Source organism: Macaca thibetana, chromosome X (assembly GCF_024542745.1).
Source record: "Macaca thibetana thibetana isolate TM-01 chromosome X, ASM2454274v1, whole genome shotgun sequence".
Lineage (NCBI taxonomy): Eukaryota > Metazoa > Chordata > Mammalia > Primates > Cercopithecidae > Macaca > Macaca thibetana.
The window spans coordinates 33,221,132-33,238,835 of NC_065598.1; positions in this window are offsets into that span (position 1 = coordinate 33,221,132).

The window sequence follows — 17,704 nt, forward strand, 5'->3', positions numbered from 1 at the left end:
TCCAATGACTTCATTCCCAAAACCTTTGCTACTGTCTTTTCCATGGAGTCTATACTCAGTATTTAATAAATTAAATTGAAAACTAAATACTAAACTCTAGATTTTATTGCATATCACCTTTCTCCCTCCTCCACACTCCCTTTGATAGGAATAGGATAGCAGGTGCTCATAAATATTTTGGTTTCTCAATACAATGTAGGCATCTATTTTGACATTCTACAGAATGGCAAGGTCATTCAATCAATGGTTATCTGAATATCTTCTCATCTGCAATTCTCTGGGCATGGGGGAGGAGAGAAGAGGGATGTAGAGAGAATATTTCACTGTTCTTTCTATTGTTATAAAAACAATCTAATTTAGGTTCTCCCTTATTAAAGCCCTGATTAAAAATAATAGTAAAATAAATCATATATGACTCATTTTTAATTATTCTCTACTGTAATAGAAGTGTTCCTGTTATTTGCAAATCTACAAATATTGGTCAGTAAATTAAATGATAAATTCTGAGAAAAATCCCATCTAATTACATCTAGATAAGTTGACTTAGTGCTGAAGTGACTACTTAGGAGTGTCAGTGGCATCCTTTCTATAAATTATGCCTCTAACAGAGTATATTCTATTTCTTTCGCATAGGAAAAAGTTCTTCATAGTCACCGTGGTAGTGACCACTACAAGAAATGTGTGGCAGTTTAAAATGATGCTTTAAGTAGATTTAATACCTATTCTCTATTTTCTCTTGATTTTTCTGCTGCCCCGCTATATTATTTTTTCTGCTAGGAAATGTGAATGGCATCTATAAAATTTTAAGAGGACACACTTCAGAACCAAGTGTTTCTGGCTTGGTCATAACAAAGCAAATGATACATGAACTTGAAATCATTAGAAGTTTTGCTCTTGTGAAAAAGTTCAATAAAATACACAATATTGATAACTGACCCAAAATGCCTTTAATATTTTCTATTTATATGCTTTCATGTTAAAATATAGCTAATTTTTTTTTTTTTTTAGTTTTGGCTCATATATATTATTCATGAAGGCTTCTTTTGAAGAGACAATTAGTATACTCAAATATCCCATGTCCTCTCTTACATTTCCCAGCTTTCCTGGTAGTGATTTTGAAGTCATGTGACTTGTCCTGTTCAAGGGACTGTATAGTTGGATACTTGTCATTTGCAGGTTTATAACTATTAAGTGCTGTTGGACTTCTTTCATTCCTGCTTTCTTATGACAATTTATACTAATTGTAAAAGATGATGTTAGGAGAAGAGGGAGGAGGGCCAGCTAAACTACAATCAGAAAGATAACACTTGATTGTAGTAACACACTGAGTTTCAAGGCTTTGTCTGTTTTGACACTTCGCCTTATTTATCTTAAATAATATCCATTCCCTGATCACTTTCAATGGACAGCCCCACTTTCCAGTTCATTCTATCACCCTTTTCTGTTTGATTTCCTCCTTAGCACTTGTTACCATGTAACAAACTATAAATATCACTTTATTTTCTATAACCTTCAACTAGATCAAAAGCTCCATAAAGCAAGAATGCATTTTTGTTTCAGTTTAGTTTACTGCTATATCCCTAACAACTTGGGCTGTAACTGGAACACAGTAGATGCTTCACAATTTTGCTACTTGAGGAAGTTACATAATTGCTTAGCCTCAATTATCCTTCTTATCATATAGTCAAGAAGATAAATGAGAACATGTATAAATCTTCTAGTTTCATATGTAGTACACATTTAAAACATTTAATGAATGAATGTTTTAAGAAAACATCACCACCTGGTTATCAGATAAGCTCTACCATAAATTTTCTCAAGATGATCTTAAAATAAATTTTGAGCTATACACCATAACATGTTTATCCAATAAGGATTCACACTTTTTATTTGTATCACTGTCCTTTGCAATTTATCAAGATACGATGCACACATGCATAAAAACACACATATTTTTATACACACAAACATAAGCACACGCATAGGTGCATGTTTGTATATGTGTGTACAGTGTACATATGTACCTGTGTATATTTATATTTGTATAGGTGTGTCTATTTATATATGTGTGGATATACATTTACATGAGATAAATAAGTAAAACTTATTTTTCTAGTTATCATCTAATAAATCTGCAGTTTCAATTCTCAATGCTGTGGGAGGACAAAGAAATGTAAATGTATGCTGAATAAACATCTGCTTTTCTCGAGGATAAATGTGAAGGGCAAAAAAGGTAGAGAAAAAGTAGATAATGTGACAGTTACTGCTCTGAGTATACAATGTATATACTCTAAAGTTGTCTTTGTTCATTTGACATATCAAATGCAGGCAACATTTTGCCACTCTTCTAGCAGATGTCACTGCCTATCAAAAGATTTTTTTGAAGGGTGACTCAACCTAAAAAGAAAATCAAAGTAATTCAACATTATCTGCAGTAACACCTAAAACTCATTCCTTTCTCCTAAAATACTCCCTGAAGATATTTTTTCATCCCAGAACGTTTCTCCCATACTAAACACTAATATCAGTAATAGATTTTAACAAAAATTTAATTCATAATAAGGGAAAATATAGAAAGAAGGCAAAATAAAATTATTAACCAGCATTATGCTTGAAGACATTCTGAACATGTCAGAATAGAAATAAACTTTCTAAATTTACTCAGAAAGGAAACAACTATACAGATACAGAAATATATTTCATTTCTGACTTTTAATATATTTTACTTGTTTGAAGAGAAAAACTTCTACGGAGAATGGAACTAAAGCAAACATTTCTGAATCATACATTTTATTGTGTGAAATGTCCTTCATTTTCACATTGTTATTTACAGTTTATTTCAGAAGAAGTTACTGCATCTTAACTTTCACTTAACCATGAATGAAGGAGGTGAGAAAATAATAGAAACAAATGAAAAATATATAAATGAAGAAAGAGATTGTTAGGTGTACACTCAATAGAGCTATATGGGTGGAGAGGTTTCAAGGGATCAGAGACCTACATATGAGTATTAATACTCATGGTAATTATATCTTCTACTAATGTTTTAAAGGCCTCACTGTTACACACAGTAAAAGTCATGAAGAATGAGATTTCACTAAAGTTTTATAGAATTCCAAATAATAACTTTCCCTACATAGTCCCTTTACTGTGAGGCAGTGGAAAACTGAGAACCAAAACCCTCAGATGACTGATTTTTATAAGGGCCATTGCCGTATTCTGTTTTACCTGCTGAGTGTTTGAGTGTTTTCAAAGGCAATGTAATACCAGAAATGAAGCATCGAGCCAGCCTAAAGCATCCACATGCCCTAGATTTTCTGTGAAAAAAATTGCAGTGCCGGATTCCTGCTTTAGACAATATTCCCTGTCTTGTCATAAATAAGCCCAAAATATCAGATTTCAAAATTCACAGATAAACTTTAGTCCTCATAAAAAAAAATAAAGTTGGGAAAGAAAGATTGAAAGTATACTAAGTTAATCCTTAGGAATTTTCATGTGCCTTTAAAAATAAAACATGTTAAGTCAGTCCGCAGAATAAAGAAAATACAAATGACATCTTGTTGGGCTTCTTTTCATACTTGTTTCAATGACAGTTTTCTTCTTCTTTATTGATGTACTGAGGATGCCTATAAGCTTTTCTACTCTCATTTGGAACAAGGTTATTAAAATTTAAACATATTGCTTCTAAATACATTTTCCTTTCTGCCAACTTGGCAGTATGTACCCCAATTTTATTTTCCACCTCTTTCTTGCATATTTGGTGGACTCACTTCAATTTCAGCGATTCTCATAGGTTTCTATTCATTAAAATAATCACTTCAATGAATGATACAAAATGTTAGTGTTGAGGGAAGGCAGAGAAGTGAAACTAGAAGAAGAAACAGCAAGATCCATCACTTTTAGTGATATGAAAAATGATATGGTGACAATTCTTTTATTTGTCTATTCTGAACAACCCGCTATTAAACTAGGTTCCATTTGGAATACATACAGTTAAAAAATAGTATACAGAAGTAGATTTTATATATTCTACAATTTGCATAATGGGAATTTATTTTGGTGCATCATTAATGTATTGTCTAGTGACAACATATCTAACTCATGTAGAGAAGATGAAGGAAAGAAGAGAGAGAGAGAAATGGAGAGAGTGAAGAGGGAAGGAGAAAATGAGGGAGAGAGAAAAAAATTGCATAGCGTTGTCACACTCACCATTCCCCTATGTACCTCTCTTTCCTCAAGGAACCAAGAGAAAAGATCTGTAGTTTCTTTTGGAATTTCAGCACCTGAGCCCTTTCTTCCATAGTGCCCATCTATGAATGTGACCTCCTTGTCATTCAATAATTTATAGTAGTTTAAGAATTTTCAATATTAATTTAAGCTGCACTGGCTTTCCATGTTACACTCGAACTTTGGAATCAAATTCCTACTTAAAGTCTGACTCCAGGGTACTTTCTAATCTTAAAGAATATAAATAAGAATTGTAACAATAAAATAGATGGATATCATTGAATTGTTAATTGCCTACTAGTACTACAGTATAATATTGCAAATGTCAAATGTGTAAATTACACAAATGAAACCAGGCTCAAGTAATTTTTATGATGATGGAATGAGATAACATACATTAAGTCCCTGGTGCAGGGCCTGACTCATAACATGAAAACAAAAATCTTGAGTTAATATGATTATCTGCAGGTTTGATATTTATTTTTCTTTTGCCTAGAGCAGCATTAAATTTTTACATAAGTTTAGAAAGTTTGCATAATATAAAGCTACCTAAGCAGGTTGCATCTTTAAAGTTCATTTGCCAAAAACTTTTATAGAAGTGAGAAAAACATTTCATAAAATATTACCAGTTGTTATGACTCATATTAATTGAAAGTCTACTATGTTTTAGATTTGGTAATAAGAGCTTTGTCATTTTGTTTAATCTTCATAGTAACTATGGAAACAAATAATTATTTTCATTTTATAGATGAAGCTTCTGAGGTGCAGAGAGCTATAGTAACACATCTAAGGTTAAGTGGCAACTGATGTATGTTATGATGCTGTTATGACTCACATTAATTGAAGGTCTACTATGTTTTAGACTCTGTAATAAGAGATTTATATGTCATTTTGTTTAATCTTCACAGTAACTGTGGAAATAAATAATTATTGTTATTTTATAGATGAAGCTTCTGAGGTGCAGAGAGCTATAGTAACACATCTAAGGTTAAGTGGCAACTGATGTATGTCTGACTTTAAAACCAGTGTTTTGTTTACAGTTAGCCTACACTAGTCGATTATATATATTGTAGAGCACATAGCGATTATGCATCATCTTAGGGTTAGTGTCAGTGCTTCCTGGTATACTCTATCTATATTATTGTTGTAATGAAGTGCTTTTTATACATTGAAAATGGAATATGTCAGCATTGTTGAAACATGGCTTCCATTTTGTAATTCCCACAGTGACCTATTTGGAATTTAACAGATATTTTCCTACAAAGAGCAAAGTATGCCTGATCAAGTAATAAAAATCTCTGATAACAATTCTCACATCCATTTCAAGGAATATACATATATATGTATATAGACATATATGTGTATATAGACATATATGTGTAGACGTATATGTCTATATATGTATACACAAATATGTATAGGTGTATATAGACATATATGTGTAGACATAGACATATGTCTATGTCTATGTCTATATATATACAAGTATATATACGTATATACGTATATACACACACACATTTGGTTTTTTTTGCATTTTTTTGCATTTCTGCATTATCACCAAAACTGGTTTGATTAGCAAAAACTAGTCAAACACAGAGTCAAATAAATGACCATGAATATTATACCTTCCTTATATAATACATGTGTTTAAAAAAACTAATTTTTCTTACCCTGGAAGTTACTATAAATTGTCTATGCCACTGAAACCAAAGATATCTGATGTTTGAGGCACTAGTGATTTCCCATTTTTTCCAGTTTTTCTCCTTTCAGAACCATAATGGATATAAACCCACCCAATTCAGATTAGTTGAGATTGCATGATTTTTTTGACTAATGCAAGTGAAATTTATATCATTCTTGATCTTTGTGAGATCAAATGAATAACATAAGTATCAAATGAATCATACATTTAATTGTAAGTACCAAATGAATAACATGTCGATTCTGAAGAGCATTCCTGAGCCTTCACATGGAGAATAGTTGCCTTGGATTGTTACGAAGAGTCACACAGACTTGATGTAAGGAAGGAAAAACACGGTTTTTGAGTCACTAAAATTTTTTGTTTGTTTAAAATTTTTAAATAAGTAAATGATACACTTGATGTAACAGGACACTACATCAGCACAGAGAAGTGAATTTCACTATTATGTAGGAAGTAAACATTTTCAATAAAATATTTACCAGTGACAAAAATTAGTGTGTATAATTATATTTCCATACAGATAGTAATTGATTACAGTTATTTCACAAGTCACATTCTATATTCAGGCCAAAATATTGCAAATATCTTAAATATTATACCTAGCAGTTTTCTAACTATGTGAATCATATTTTCTTTACATGTTTTTCTTTGCATATTTTTCTTTACAGTTTTCTTATCTCCTCTCACATCCTTAGAATTTTTAAAAAATTATTTTTACTTTCAAATTTTAAATTTGCAGTAAAAAAATTCTCTCAGGTGTAGTATATAAAGATTTAAAATCAAGAGAGACCATATTCTATGACATATATGTATGTGTGTATATACATATATATCATATATTTTATATACTGCATGTATATTATACATACATGTGTAAATTATATAAAATATAATACATACATGTAAATTATATAAAATACATATGTAAATTATTTCCCAAAGGAAAACCCTGATAAGATTTCTGTTATTAATTACATTATGGTAAAAAAAAATAACACTAACAGAAAACAAACAAATATTTATACAAGATAAATTTTCAGCAATGAGCTATGTCCATATAAACACTACCACCATAATTTACAAAAAGTAAATCAAAAGAGACAATGGTAAAATAAAAGAAAGCACAGTGCTTTTTGGATTCTGGACAATCAGAATTTTGTGTATTTAAAAATCATTGTATGTTAGCAAATGACTGACATTTTCTTTTTCAACTTTTAAGTTTGAGGTACACGTACTGGTGTGTTATATAGGTAAACTCGTGTCATGGGGGTTTGTTGTACAGATTATTTCATGACTCAGGTATTAAGCCTTGTACCCATTAGTTATTTTTCCTGATCCTCCCCTCCTCCTACCCTCTACCTTCCAGTAGGTCCTACTGTCTGTTGTATCTGTTGTTCCCCTCTATGTGTCCATATGTTCTCATCATTTAGTTCCCACATACAAGTGAGAACATGTGGTATTTGGTTTTCCATTCCTGCTTTCCTTTGCTAAGGATAATGGGCTCCAGCTCCATTTCCCTGCAAATGACATAATATTTTTTATGGCTGCATAGTATTCCATGCTGTATATATACCGTATTTTCTTTATCCAGTCTACTATTGATGATCATTAGGTTGATTCTATGTTTTCACTATTGTGAATAGTGCTGCAATGAACATATGCATGCATTTATCTTTATGATATAAGGATTTATATCCCTTTGGGTATCTACCCAGAAATAGAATTGCTGGGTTGAACGTTAGTCCTTTTTCACCTCTTTGAGGAATTGCACGCTGCTTTCCACAACGATCAAACTAATGTACACTTCCACTAACAGTATATAAATGTTTCTTTTTCTTTACAACCTCATCAGTGCCTGTTATTTTTTTGAACTTTTTAATAATAGCCATTCTGACTGGTGTCAGATGGTATCTCATTAGGGTTTTGTTTATGTTTCTCTAATAATCAGTACTGTTAAGCTTTTTTATATGTTTGATGGCCACCTGTATGTCTTCTTTTGTAAAGTGTCCATGTTCTTTGCCCACTTTTTAATGCTTTTGTTCTTATAAATTTGTTTAAGCTTCTCATACATTCAGGATATTTGTCAGATGCATAGTTGGCAAAAATTATCTCCCATTCTGTGGGTTGTCTGTTGATTTTGTATCCTGAAAATTTGCTGAAGTTGTTTGTCAGCTTACGGAGCATTTGGGCCAAGAATATGGAGTTTTCAACATACAGGATTACGGTGTCTGCAAAGAGGGATCGTTTGACTTCCTCTCTTCCTATTTAAATGCCCTTCATTTCTTTCTCTTGCCTGACTGCTCTGGCCAGGACTTCCAATACTATGTTGAATAGGAATGGTGACAGAGGGCATACTTTTCTGTGCCAGTCTTCAAGGGGAATGCTTCCAGCTTTTGCCCATTCAGTATGATGTTGATTGTTGGTTTCTCATAGATGGATGGCTCTTATTATTCTGAGGTATGTTCCTTCAATACCTCATCTATTGAGAGTTTTTAAGCATGAAGGGGTATTGAATTTTATCAAAAGCATTTTCTGCATCTATTGAGATAATCATGTGGTTTTTGTCTTTAGTTCTGTTTATGTGATGAATCACATTTATTGATTTATATATGTTGAACCAACTTTGCATCCCAAGGGTAAAGTACACTTGATTTTGGAGGATATGTGTTTTGATGTGCTCCTGGATTTGGCTTGCCAGTGTTTTGTTGAGGATTTTTGATTTGTTCACCAAAGTTACTGGCTTGAAGTTTTCTTTTTTGTCATGTTTCTGCCAGGTTTTGTTATCAGGATAATGCTAGCTTCATAGAATGAGTTAGGGAGGAGTCCTTCCTCCTCAATCTTTTGGAATAGTTTCTCTAGAAATGGTATCAGCTTTACTTTGTACATCTGATAGAATTCAGCTGTGAATCTGTGTGGTCCTGGACTTCTTCTGGTTAGTAAGCTATTTATTACTGATTCAATTTTGGAACTTGTTATTGGTCTGTTCAGGGATTCAATATCATTCTGGCTCAGTCTTGAGAGAGTATATGTGTCCAGGAATTTATTCATTTATTCTAAATGTTTTGGTTCGTGTGCACAGAAGTGTTCATAGCAGTCTATGAGTGTTTTTTCGTATTTCTGTGGAGTCAGTAGTACTATCTCCTTTGCCATTTCTAATTGTTTTTATTTGGATATTCTCTCTTTTCATCTTTAGAAGTCTAGTTAGAATTCTATTTTATTTGTTTTTCAAAAAAAACCCACATAACTCCTGAATTCGTTAATTCTTTGAATTTTTATATCTCAGTCTTCTTCAATTCAGTTCTTTTTGATTATCATTTGTCTTCTGCTAACTTTGGGGTTTGTTTGTTCTAGGTTCTCTAGTTCTTATAGTTGTAATGTTAGGCTGTTAAATTAAGATCTTTCTAACTTTTTTGTGAGGGCATTTAGTGCTATAAATTTCCCTGTTAACACTGCCTTAGCTGTTTCCCGGAGATTCTGGTATGTTGTATCATTGTTCACATTAGCTTCAAAGAACTTCTTGATTTATGCCTTAATTTCATTATTTACCTAAAAGTCATTTAGGAGTGCATTATTCAATTTCCATGTAATTGTATTGTTTTGAGTGAATTTCTTAGTCTTAATTTGTAATTTGATTGTGCTGTGGTCTGTGAGATTGTTTTTTATGACTTCAGTTCTTTTGCATTTGCTGAGGAGTGTTTTACTTTCAATTATGTGATTGATTTTAGAATATATGCCATGTGGCAGTGAGAAGAATATATATTCTATTACTTTTGGGTGGAGAGTTCTGTAGGTGTCTATCAGGTCCTTTTGATTTAGTGCTAAGATTTGGTACTAAATATCTTTGTAAATGTTCTGCCTTGATGATCTAATACATTTGGTGGTATGAAGTCTGTCACTACTATTGTGTAGGAATCTATGTCTCTTTGAATGTCTCTAATAACTTGCTTTATGAATCTCAGTGCTCCTGTGTTGGGTGCATATATATTTACAACAGTTAGGTCTTCTCGTTGAATTGAACCATTTACTATTATGTAATGCCTTTCTCTTTTTGATATTTGTTGCTTTAAAGTCTGTTTTGTGAAGTTAGGGTTGCAACAAATACTTTTGTTTGTTTGTTTTCTACTTGCTTGGTAGATTTTTCCTATCTCTTTATTTTGAGCCTATTGGTGTCATGCATGTGAGATGGGTCTCTTGAAAACAGCATCCTAACGGGTCTTGATTTTTTATGCAACTTGCTACTCTGTGCCTTTTAATTGGGGCATTTAGCCCATTTTTATTCAAAGTGAGTATTAATATGTGCGGATTTGATCCTGTCATCATGTTAGCTGGTTATTATGCAGACTTTTTCTGTGTGGCTGCTTTATAATGTCACTGGTCTGTGTACTTGTGTGTGTTTTTTAGTGGCTGGTAGTAGTCTTTCCTTTCCATATTTAGTGCTTCCCTCAGGATCTCTTGTAAGGCATACGTGTTGGTAACAAATTCTCTCAGCATTTGCTTGTCTGAAAAAGATCTTACTTCTCTGAAGCAACACTTTCGTTTGTAAGCATCACTTAATATATTAAGTTCTTTTAAAACTATTTTGGATCAAAACCCAAATTACAAAGAGTTGCAAATTTTTACTTCATCCATGTATGGAGAAGAATGGAAAAATACCCATAGTGAAGTAAAGCTAGTACCTAGTAGGTAACAATCTAATGGGTTCTTCATGATTTCTTTACTTACACTAATAATGTTCCGATCTCTCCTAATACAGTCTACAAAGAAATCATTTGCTATAGACATGAATTATTGGTTTGTTTCAACTGCCATCTCATGAGAATTAAGTATATTATGATGGTCTTATCCTGTACACAGAATGAAACATGCCATTTCTTGCCACACAGTAGATTTCACTGCTGGAGGAAACTTCAATCAAATAATTATCTCAGCCTTCAAAAATCCTTCACGACTGCATTACCAAATTAAAACATTTTATTTTAAATGTCAAAATACTTTTTAATATGCAACATTTGGACAGTGAAATTGCTTTCTTCTTACATTAATAACTTACCACTAGTTTAAAAGTTTAAATTAACTAAGAATGAATAAAATCTCTTCATTAGCAATATCATTGACTAAAGCTAAGAGATTTTATCAAATCATTCTTAGATGTTACATGATATTTCGTGAATGTTTGTGTTTGGTAACAAAGAATAATTTTTGCTCAATTCTTATGCTCATTACACTTTTGTGCACAGTTTATTTGGAAAATAGAAAAGACTATATATATTGTAAAGTACTATGAATCCCTAAGACAAGCTCATCTTCTGCCACATGGCTGATTCCTTAATAACTTGACCTAGGAATGGCTACTACCAGGGATTATTGTAAAACTGTAGAATTATTTCTCTATATTTTCCTTTTCTCTGATAGAAAACAGGCTCTTAACCTGGCCAAGGATTCCTTGGGCTGCTACCCTTCTCCCCAAATTTGGTCTAATCCTTAAATGAGAAGCACTTTGTTACCATGGTGAAAAGTTTTATATAAATAGGTTTACAGAGCACCTACTTTAGTTTAGCATTTGTGAATAAGTTTCAAATGAATAACAAAAGCAACATTCATGCAGTCATACTTAACAAAGGAAAATATATATTCAAAATCATATTCTAAAGAGCCACAAAAATGCAGGATATAATTCAAGAGCAAATGAACATCAAGTATTCAATTGAGCATTGATTCTAAGTAAATCAGAGTCTTGTTATTTTTGTTTGCTATTATCTTTAAGGCTCCATCAGTAAAAAGAATGGGACTGTAAACATCCTTGAAGGATACCTCGGGATAGACTGGAAATCATGGGTGTGTCTGTTTATAATCAATAAATTAATAAAATATTAAAAGAAAATAAAGCAGCACTCTATAATAAAATATAGCACAACTTCTAAGGAAATTTTTAATATTTAATTGCAAAATCAAAAGACAACAGTTTGCAAAATGTCTTTGAAAACAAACAAACCAAAGCTATTTCAAGTAATTACCCTATATTTTGGTGTCTCACATTTTCTGAGTATTACTTATGTGATGAATGCAATCAACCACCAAGATCTCTCTTCAAGAAAGGACTTTTTTCCTCCAGCTTTCATCTGTCATCCACTTCAGGGAATCCCTTTGCTGCAAAGAGACAAATTGTTCAAGGTTACACCCTTCCCATGTCAGCTGGTATTTAAGGACTGATGGAGGCAGGATTGTGAACTTCCAGCCATTTAGGCCAATTACAGGTTGATCCTGGATCCCTGGAACTCCCTGTGGTGATGACTGAAGCCCAGTATCACAAACGACTGGTCTTTTCTTGATTTCTCACTTACACAGGGTTTGATCAGTAGGTCATCAGCTAATAAATATCCTACAAACTAAAATCCACCTTAGAGTTAGCTCCTGGAGGACCTAAGTGAATTAAGAGAAGGTTAATAAGGTAGTTGCAGGGAAGGGGAGCATCGCACACCGGGTCCTATTGTGGGGAGGGGGTAGGGGGGAAGGATAGCATTAGGAGATATATCTAATGTAAATGATGAGTTAATGGGTGCAGCACACCAACATGGCACATGTATATATATGTAACAAACCTGCACGTTGTGCACATGTACCCTAGAACTTAAAGTATAATAATAAAAAAAAAAGGAACAACTCCATTATTGTCCATTTAAAAAGGTATCTGAGTCCTTTAGTACTTGGCATCGTCAAATATTAGGTTATGGCTAGTAAGGAAAACCTCATTCATTCAGACACATTGGAGTAGAAGGCTTATCTGAGTTTGAAAGCTTAAAAATCATAACAAAACCACCATAATAGGGGGAACACATAATGGTGGTCACAACATAAGCAAAACTATATGTGTTTGTCTCCATGTTGGCCTGAGAGGACCAAAGCTATGGGGGGTCAAAGTAGTGGTATTATTGATTTTTGCTGGGATGTTTCTTTCCTTGCCAAGTCTTAGACTCCAGGCTACTTATCTTTTTGACTATTCCCTGCTTTCCAAATGTAGGCAGATAAACCAAAGATGTTGGCAAATGGTGAAGGTGTGGGTTTCCAACCACATGAGAAGTTCCTGGGCCTCCTTCCCCATCCTTGCACCTGTAGCCACCGTCAGTGGTGTTTGGAGGCCACAGCTCCTCCTACTGATGCTCACAGGACTCATGCATGGTATATCGTCTGTATTCGTGGTGAAAAATGGCTACTGAACAACTTGCATAATGGAAGTCTACTCAAGCTGCCTCCTTGTCAAATTAACATACTAACATCAGTGATAAAAATGTGACCTTCAACCTGCCCTGTCATTTAGAGATACCAAATAACATATGTTGTGGTCAAGGAAATGCTTCTGATGCCAGTCTAATGATTGTTTTTAGAAAAGGATATACTTTGACCTTCAATGTAATAAGAAATGCAACACTTTATAGTGTCCGACTGCTAAGATTTACTTCCAACTTGTCAGACACAACTAGTTTGCCCAATCCAAATCAAAGGGAATCAAGGCTATGAAATCCACACAGGACATCAACGCACACATAGATAAAAACTACAGATGTGTCAGAGGCAACCATATACATACAAATAATGTAACTACTAAATTCCATGAAGTAGCTGTCCAGGAATACTTTTCAAATAACTTCAGCAAAAAAGAAACACTTTGAAAGCATAAAGAAACTTTCCTAACAACACCTCCAAGGCCAAAGCCTACCAGGTCCCCATCTTCTGCAGGGCCAAAATGTTCATGTGCTTAATAAGTACAATATGAGTAGCACAAATGGAATCAGTCTGCTTGTAGCATGAGGTGACATCATCATCACCTATGAGAAAAGCCATAAGATGACTGTGACAGGAGTATTAAACATAAACCCAAATGAGAACATTGACCTATAATTCTCATTTAGTGCCACTGGAACTGCAGTGAAAATGTCATTCTTCCTGTCTTCAGTTTTGGCATGAATGCAGCTTCTAGCTTTTTTTTCTCACAAGGATTTCAGTTCAATCCAATTCTAGGTGACACCAGAAATCTCATGTTTAAAGCTTCCAATGACTCACTGAGAGCCTTTCAAGCCACCAATGGAAATTCTTTTAAATGTAATCCTAAGGAAAATGTTCATGTTACAAATGCTTTTTCAGTAAGCATATTCAAAGTTTGGATGCTTTCAGGTTTTTGGTTTGAAGGTGACAAGTTTGGATCTGTAGAAGAATGTCAACCAGATGAAAATATGCTGAGTTCTGCTGCCAATGGAGGCCCTCATACAGGGATTGTCTTCATAGTCTCAATTGCTTATCTCATTGACAGGAACAGAACTCATGCCTGGCATCAGACATTTTAGCATTCTAAATTACTCTGTACCACTGTACATCAACAGTAGTTGCCAGAGGTCTATATTCATTTTGCCTGTGATTAAATTGGCAATGAAATGGAGGCAAACTTTCTTGTAAACCGTTTTTCTCAAACCTGCTTTATAAAATGCAAAGAATATCTTGCAAAACTTACTAACTATGCACAAAAGAGTATTTAAATAGTGGTGCTAGTTTTACTAACTGGTTAAATATTAATATTTACCAAAGTAGAAATCACAGAGAAGAGAAAGAGTAGTTTTTTAAATAGGCACTGACAACATCATTTAACTCCATCATTTAACTTTTTCAGTTTCTAGCATTTGCTTTATCTACTCTTTATTCGGATTTAAGGCTTACATAAAGAAAATCTTGGGCTCTAACATTTATAACTAATGAAGGTTAGCTAATTGTTATACTGACATGTTTAACAGAGCCAAAAATAATAGAGGAAAGAAAAATCTAAAACAAAATATTCTAAAGATAAGAATTTGAAATGTTTAAATTAAGCTATGAAAATCAGGACTGGCATGGCCCATACAGGAAATGAACAGTAAAACGTGCAAGCATTTCATAAGCAATTGGGACTATCCTTCAGCATTTTTGTGTTCTGCCACCTCAAATTTGGCATGTTTTTAAAATATTAAAATGAGCGCTATTTTTATTTACAATTTTGTAAAGTTATTTGCTGTCTTTTTTTAAAAAATTATTATTCTTTAAGTTCTAGGGTACATGTGCATAACGTGCAGGTTTGTTACATATGTATACCTGTGCCATGTTGGCGTGCTGCACCCATCAACTCGTCAGCACCCATCAACTCGTCAGCACCCATCAACTCGTCATTTACATCAGGTATAACTCCCAATGCAATCCCTCCCCCCTCCCCCATCCCCATGATAGGCCCCGGTGTGTGATGTTCCCCTTCCCGAGTCCAAGTGATCTCATTGTTCAGTTCCCACCTATGAGTGAAAACATGCGGTGTTTGGTTTTCTGTTCTTGTGATAGTTTGCTGAGAATGATGGTTTCCAGCTGCATCCATGTCCCTACAAAGGACACAAACTCATCCTTTTTTATGGCTGCATAGTATTCCATGGTGTATATGTGCCACATTTTCTTAATCCAGTCTGTCACTGATGGACATTTGCGTTGATTCCAAGTCTTTGCTATTGTGAATAGTGCTGCAATAAACATACGTGTGCATGTGTCTTTATAGCAGCATGATTTATAATCCTTTGGGTATATACCCAGTAATGGGATGGCTGGGTCATATGGTACTTCTAGTTCTAGATCCTTGAGGAATCGCCATACTGTTTTCCATAATGGTTGAACTAGTTTACAATCCCACCAACAGTGTAAAAGTGTTCCTATTTCTCCACATCCTCTCCAGCACCTGTTGTTTCCTGACTTTTTAATGATCGCCATTCTAACTGGTGTGAGATGGTATCTCATTGTGGTTTTGATTTGCATTTCTCTGATGGCCAGTGATGATGAGCATTTTTTCATGTGTCTGTTGGCTGTACGTCTTCTTTTGAGAAGTGTATGTTCATATCCTTTGCCCACTTTTCAATGGGGTTGTTTGTTTTCTTGTAAATTTGTTTGAGTTCTTTGTAGGTTCTGGATATTAGCCCTTTGTCAGATGAGTAGATTGCAAAAAGTTTCTCCCATTCTGTAGGTTGCCTGTTCACTCTGATGGTAGTTTCTTTTGCTGTGCAGAAGCTCTTTAGTTTAATTAGATCCCATTTGTCAATTTTGGCTTTTGTTGCCGTTGCTTTTGGTATTTTAGACATGAAGTCCTTGCCCATGCCTATGTCCTGAACATACGCAAGTCAATAAACGTAATCCAGCATATAAATTTGCTGTCTTATGTTTGAAGTTCAGGCTTATCTTACTTCTGCATTTGTGTAAAATATAGATTTAATTGTACTGATTTATCCACTTAAAGCTTGGTTAGGGATATACTCTTAAAGGATCAGTACATATGCAATGCATTGCCTTTAACAGTACTGACCAAATTTTCTTGTTGTTTGTCTGGAAACAACAGCAGCAAATGGTAATTATCATTTATCAATGGGCCAGACATCAGACAGTGAAATTTACATGTATTATCCTGGGTTTTCTCCTTGTTATCTAAATATGCTTCTTGTCATTTTACAGATAAGGAAAGTAACTTACATGTTGTTACATGGTCAGCAAATAGGATGACCGCAGTTTGAATCACTCTCTTATTAAGCTTACCATTCATTATCTAGGCCTTGTCAAATTTACACACTGCCTTCTTCTGTGTCAGGAAAAGTTTTTAAATAAATATATTTCTACTATTTCTGAGTATATACATAATTGTTTCCAGGTTAATAAATTCATATTCTCTTGGCCTGCTATAAGACTTTTTTTTTCTCAGAGTATAATAAGCTCTAAGGAAAAGTCTATGGTAGACAACTCCTACCACTCCTTCATCATTAACTGGACAGTTTTTACTTACCTACACAATCTTTCCCCTCTGCCATATGCCTCAGGCCCAATACTGATTGTTCTCCACTTGAGTAGATTTTCCTAGACATTCCAGGCTTTCAATGCCCTATTGGTCCAGCTTGCTGTCTATTTCACCTCCCCATCATCTCCAAAATATTTTGTTTCTTGTGGAAGCAGAGCTGGTATGAATGCAAAGAGGCTCCTAAAACATGCTTACCTCAAAGGGCTACAGTATTTTCTGTGTGATATTCCACAAATAATTCAAGGAAATACCTCTTTTGTTTAAAAAAAAATAGTGCATTTTAAAATAAAAATTGTAACAATTCTACTTCTATTTTTTTTTTTTTACCTTTTTACTTATCCAGGCCCATTCTTCATACAGTGCAGGTTGAATGACTATGAGGTTTAGAATTCTACACTAATGTACAGTGAAGACACTCTTAATCTATAATATAGGTGGCTATTGTCAGTCGACCTGCCTGCATACTCATCAATCCATTTATAATCTATTTCTCTAATTTCTTCTGTTAATCGTTTTGTGTTAGGGGTAATGGTGGCAAACAGTAAGGAGACCAGAGTAACATTTGTGGCAAAAATGAATTGTGCCAATTAAGGATGGCTTTCTCTAAGTATAACGTTTACCCTTATACAGTTGAGCTCTTTATCTCTAAAGTTAAGTGGAAGTTTCTGAAGAACTAATAAAAAGAAATCATGTGTATGAGGGGATGAAGCTTCTTCATCTTAAAGTGCTTTAAAAATAGAATTTGGAAGCCTACTTGAAGACAAGCATACGCCTTTTCTATAAATGGTGCTGGGAAAACTGGAAATCCATATGTAAAATAAAGAAGTTGGACCCTTACCATACAATATCTACAAAAATTAATTTAAAATGGATCAAGGTTATAAATACAAGAGATAAATCTTCAAAACTCTCAGCAAAAATATAGGGGGAAATCT